General features: G+C 42.9%; 1 long non-coding RNA gene across 1 annotated transcript in view; it reads left to right on the forward strand.

Annotated features, from left to right (window-relative positions):
• LOC128811845 (uncharacterized) overlaps window positions 1-6,000 on the forward strand; it is a 145,447-nt gene extending 139,447 nt beyond the window's left edge. The window contains exon 4 of the long non-coding RNA XR_008438498.1: window positions 5,484-6,000. This is a non-coding gene — a long non-coding RNA (uncharacterized LOC128811845). The remainder of the gene's footprint in view (window positions 1-5,483) is intronic.

Consider the following 6,000-nt stretch of genomic DNA (forward strand, 5'->3'; position numbering starts at 1 on the left):
TTTGATAAAACCCATTATCAGAAATTGTTTTCACTCTATCAGTGCATTGATATAAGTATCTAGAAATCGTAAGCAGAAAATAATGTTGCAAGGAGCAGTAAGGATATATAATAACATATTTTGCCTTTTTTTCTAGATATCCACTTCTGGAAAATAATCTACCCCAGGTTCCACTTTGAAGACTTCTTCATATTGAAAGAAAAGAGGAAGATGAATTTACATTCAGAGACTGAGAAATAAGTCACCATCATGTCATACCACCACATCCTGGATCTATCAGATATTTTAGAGAAAAACAAGTTTCTTAGATAACATCCACCCCAGCAACTAATTTCAGCTTGTGTTTCATTTTAAGCTGCTGAGTTGATTGGTGGGACAATTTTCTGCACTGAGTCGATCACCAGCATCACTGCAAGCCAAAGGCAGGTCCTCAGCCACTGCACTGATCTCTGCCTAAGTCCCTGAGACTGTTGAGCTGTCCAGGCTTTGCTATCACTGACAATTCCAATGTCCCTCAAACCTCTGGCATTTAAGTTATCAATTAATAATGCTGCTCAGTGTCTTTTTTTTTGCTTTGGTTTGTTATAGAGGTATCAATGTCTCTTCCATGGACAGTGTGTAGTAGTTATGGTGCAGATACATAGGCTGAAATACCATCAGTGACATTCTGCACTTACATGTGGGCAATGAATGAAATGCATGAATCTCGCAGAGGTTTGTACGGAAATTTCCCTGAAGAACAGTGGTCTTGGGAAAAGCACCCAGGACCACCTGGAGGCACATGCTCAATGCAGCTGGTGGAGTGTGTGAGGGAAGGCTGTAACTCCAGCTAGCTACAGACAATTGAGGGACTGCCTCAGGTAAATAATTAGGAGGTACATACACAAAGAAGTGCAATCTCTTCATGTACCACACATGCACTGTGAGCTCTGCTGAATGGGGTTATTTAGCAGAGCTTGACACAATCAACTTGAGCTGAGGTTTTAAAAAGGATGCTTAGTATAGACTGAAAGTGTTTTAACTGTCAGGAATGGCATCTTCCCTGGAGCATTTTTCTCTAGGGGAAAACAGCCTGATCCTCACCAGATGTAAATGGCAGTGCTGCTCCCACAGAGGAAAGGGCTGTCAATCCACAGCAGGGGTGGCTGGAAAGACCCCAGGGAGCAGTAAAGGAAACCTGAGCATTAAGATATTCCATATCAGATCCAGTTACATCTGTCTGTAAAATTAGTAACACAGACACCTGGTAGTTATGATTCATGGGCTAATAAATATGTTAAAAGGTAGAGAGGATTCTGCTGAGCCTTGCAGAGAACTGTCTGTGCTATTTGATTTGATAGAGTTTAGCTCCCGGCTTTGGTCAGGGGCTCGGCTCCGTCCAAACTTAGATGGGAGACCTCCAGGAATGTGCCAGAGCTGAAGGAAATGGGATGAGCTCCCTGCTTTCTCTTCTTTCTGCATTACATTGGACTGTAATTGGAGGCACCATGTGGTGGTACTGTAGAGTCTTGAAATGATTACTGCCTGCTCATGGCTTTGACAGTTGTTGAGGGTTTTTGGGTGTTGAGAGAGGAGCAAGTTTGTAGGATGCAAGCAACACATGGGGAACTGCTGTGGTGGATTTGTACGGCCAGAGCAGAAGGAAACTCTGTGAGCAGCAGGACAAGTGTTTGGCAGCATTTCTTACAGTAATCAATTACTGAGACAGAATTGTATCAGAAAAAGAGGCTTGGGATGAAGCTTCAGGCTAATATTCTGCCTGTAATCCAGTCCCATCCAGGAATGTCTGATTCACACTGTGAATAAAACAGGCTTCCAGGTAGAAGATGTCCAGAGATGGGGTCACTGCTTCTCCTTTACCACAGAGCAGAGGCAAAGAGCTCTGAGGAATCAGCCATTTCATACCAGGAGGCAGGAAAGGGATGACAGATCTACTAGCTGGGGGCTGCTTTTTGGAGGGGTTGTATAGCTCTGGCCACACACAAACTGTCTCTTTTTAAAAATAATATGTTATTAGAGATATATGAATGTGAGATATCTGCACACCTGGCCTGGGTCTGGAGAGCCCATGAAATGTGTTAGACTAGTTATTACTTGATTATTCCATTGCACAGGTGTACGTTCCTGCTCCCAAATGCTTATGCAATACCTCTGCTGATGTATACAGACTCACAGCACTGAAGGCTAGAGAAAGCTCCTTGGTACATGACAACACACTGTGTGCCATTGCCCCTGCATTAAATGCATTCACTCAGTTTTAGTTACCACACGACTTCTGGTCTTGCTTCGAAAATAAAATTTTAAAAAAAGACATTATCCACTTTGTGCCTTGAAAGTCAGCCTTTAACTACTCTGACTATTAAAGCCCCCTAAATTCTCTCGAGTTTGTTTAACTTCAACTTGCAGTTATCCATTTCTCTCTGAAAGATTAAAAATGTCAGTATCCAGCAGGTATTTCCAGACACATCTCGTAGATACTTAAATACTTACACATTACACTCGTGTCACGTCCCAGTCTTCTTTCCAGTAAGCGAGGCAGATTGAGCGCTTTAAGTCGTTCACCATTAAGCACTTTCTTCAGCCCTAAAATCCTCTCTGTGGCTCTTTTCTGCACCCTCTCCAGTTTTCCAACAATTTTTTAAAAGTGTGAGCACTAGAAACCGCATAATCTTATATTGTCTGTATTAAAAGCAATTGTGTTTGAATGGGCTCAGCTCATGAAGCAACTGAGATCACTTGGAGTGTCATTCTCATCGCTGTCTGTCACTCCACCAATGTTCCTGTCACCCTCAGATTTATCAGCTGTGAATTTACAGTGTTTACATCCAAATCATTGAAGAAAACATTGACTAGCATCTGACCTGATGCTGATCCTGGTAAAACTCTCTCGTTTGATAACAACTCCTGATTCATAGCTACTTTTTAACAGGCTGTTTGCCAATTCCTAATCTAATTAGTGCATGCTCTGCTGCTATTTCTAATGCTTTTTGATCGGAATATCACACAGTGTTAATTCTAATCTCCATAAAAAAATGAATATCACATCTCTTCATTGACCTTTATCATTCAGTCTTTACCTTCATCATATTATTTGATGCGCCTCATCAAAGAAAGAAATTGCGTTTGTCTGCTAAGGCTTATTTCTCCTAAAACTGTATTTACCATCATTAATTCTATTTCTGTTCCTCTTTTCCAATACACGGTAACAGCTCAGGATGTGTTAGAGGCCCAGCTTTGAGGTCAGTACGTTGTGTTATCAAACCAACCACAACAATTCCATTCTTAAACCCATGCTATGAAACCTGATACATTTCATTGCAGTGCCTTGATGCTTATTTTACATTTATATATCAGCAGGTGATTAAAAAGGACTACTTGCCACACTGCCTTAAGCATGGCCCATGGAAAAACCCCTAGTACTGACCACTGTTTTCCAAGTGTTTCCCAGTGACCACTGGTACAGAAACCAGTACAACCTTAAGCTTCCAGGGAGAGCTGTGCGCTTCCTGAAGCCTGCCTTAGAACACCACCATGAAAGGGATGATGATGAAATATCAGCTATCATGTAACTATCTATAAATGTTAGATTTCTACAAAGTGATTCCACTGAATTGTAATTAAGGGTTTGAAAGTCGAATGATTTTAAGTGCTAGTTTTAATTACCGCTTGGTGAACTTTAGTGTGTTAGAATTGTCACAACTTTCCTTTAGAATTAGTGTCAAGCCAGGCAATACAGTGGGAAATTATTAACTCATACTTTGGTTCAGCAATTATCTGCATTACAAGGTTTATGCAATTAGCTGTTTAAGATGTCATTATATTTTGCCATCTGGTACACAGGAGTTTATGCATATGAACAGGCACATGTTGAAGTGATTTTCACTATATGACACTTGATCTCAACCCAAATCATCACTATAATGAGTGGAAGACACAGTGTACAGTACATTAGTGGCAGGTGCATACTATCAACTTCATTTTAATAGAAGACTTTCATGTTTCCATTTTTAAAGTATTCTGCACAAGTGCTGAAGAATTAATTGCTCGTTTGCAATCTAGCAAAAACCGAGGACATGTTATTGCTAAATGCTAAGGAACATCAGCTTTCAGGAAAGCGGCCACTTATTTAAGTTCTTTCCAACTGTAACTCCAGGCCAATTCCTGCTGCAGACAATAAGAAAGTCTCAGCTAAGTTCAGCTTAAAATGTTCTCTGGGGAACATGCTGAATTACCTTTGGTAGGCTCACAGCACTCAAAGCCTCTTGAGGATGCCTGTGGTGTGGTCCATGTGTGACAACCTCCAGTGTCACCGGTCTCTGCCACTCGACAATGTATTGTCACCTGCGTCCTTGGCCTTACCTCTGCCTGATGTCACTTGTGCCTGCTGGCTCATGCTTAACACACAGATTCTAAATCTGGGGGGGAAAAGTGTTGCTGTTGGCAGCCTCCCACCAGGAAATCCTTGCTTCCAGGCGGTACAAAATGTAAATATTGATAACGCCAGCACTGCATACTCAGATAATACCTGGTATTTCTGACACATACTGCGTCTGGCGTTCTAAAAATATTCACAGCCTTTAATTAATTAAATTGCACGCAGCTATTAACCTCATTTGACACAAGGAAACCGGTCTCTGGAATGGTAAGAGACCTCCTCAGTCATGGGAAGGCTGTGCAGAGCCTGAGAGTGAGCTGCCTGCAGGGACCGTGCTCACTGAACTGCAGTGCAGGCAGCTAAAACTGGGCTGCAACTGCAGCGCTGTCCTTTGCCTGCCGAGGCTGGGGCCGTGGTTTGCAGCAGGACATGGGTTTGTCACGGGAGAAAGGACAGGATAGCTCCTGCCACATCCTTCTCTGAGCAGGCCTGAGTGTTGAACACATCAGACAACACACTCACGTGGGTCTGCTGGAAAATCACACTTAGGAACAGTCATTATTTTGTGTTCTGGTATTCCACTCAGGATCTTCCCCGTGTCTTGGGGCAGTGCTGGTTGCCTCAGAGCAGGAGGAGGCAGCATTCCCAGACCTGCTTCCAGGCACAGCCCTGGCTCCAAGCAGGGGACAGTGCTGCGTCTCCACGTGCAGTCGCTGCAACTTCATTATTGAATTACATTAACAGGCCGCCCTCTAGTGTCATATTTTATTACTTGGGTAAAAAAAAAGTGTGCTCGTTGGGTAAAAAAATGTGTATTTTGTCTCAGTGAACACCAGCAAGAGAGGCAGTCACAGAAGCAGCCAAGAAACATTTCTGTGGAGCACGTTGGAAAGTTCTCTGTCAGGTTAAAATCCCTAAAGTTTGGAGTTTTCTCCTGAGGTTCTGGAAGTCAATTGCAGAAAGCCCAAGGAAAATATCACAAATCCTGTGCAGAGTTTTCCTTTTAAATCAATGTTAACATTTCTGTTTCAATTACAGAAACACAGTGGTATATATGTGCATCTATACCTCTAATGTGAAGTATTTTCTCCTCTTGTATGTACATCAGTGTCATTCAGGAAGATAACAGGGAACATCCTTCAAGGCAACAGTCCCAGCGCACAGGGATTGCTCCGCTGAGGCTGAAGACAGGAAGGTGATAGACATAAGCTCACAGGCAATTATTCAGGAGTCTGCATCATTTTAGAGCTAAAACTTGAAAATACTAATGCTGAACAGACAATAAATACTTTTATGTCCTGAAACCCTTACAGGCATTAGCATTAAGTGACCAGACCTGCCCTTACTGGGCTGGTTAGGTGTGGAAAAGGGGACAAAGCACCTTCAGGACCATTGGCAAGACAGGTCATGCCAACAGCTGGTGTGAATTAGCAGGTGAAGGCAGCGCACATCCATCAGCCAGAGACCTGTCCTTGTGTAATAATGTTCCCCCAGGCTGAAGCCACCTGCCCATCTTCCGTTTTTCTGAGCACACACCTTTCTCCCAGGGGAGATCTGCTTGGTTGCATGACAAAGCACCCTTTGGATAAATAACGGGAAGGATCTCAGCGCCAATTGCAGGGCAC

The sequence above is a fragment of the Vidua macroura genome, chromosome 9, assembly GCF_024509145.1.
Source record: "Vidua macroura isolate BioBank_ID:100142 chromosome 9, ASM2450914v1, whole genome shotgun sequence".
In the NCBI taxonomy this organism is placed as follows: domain Eukaryota; kingdom Metazoa; phylum Chordata; class Aves; order Passeriformes; family Viduidae; genus Vidua; species Vidua macroura.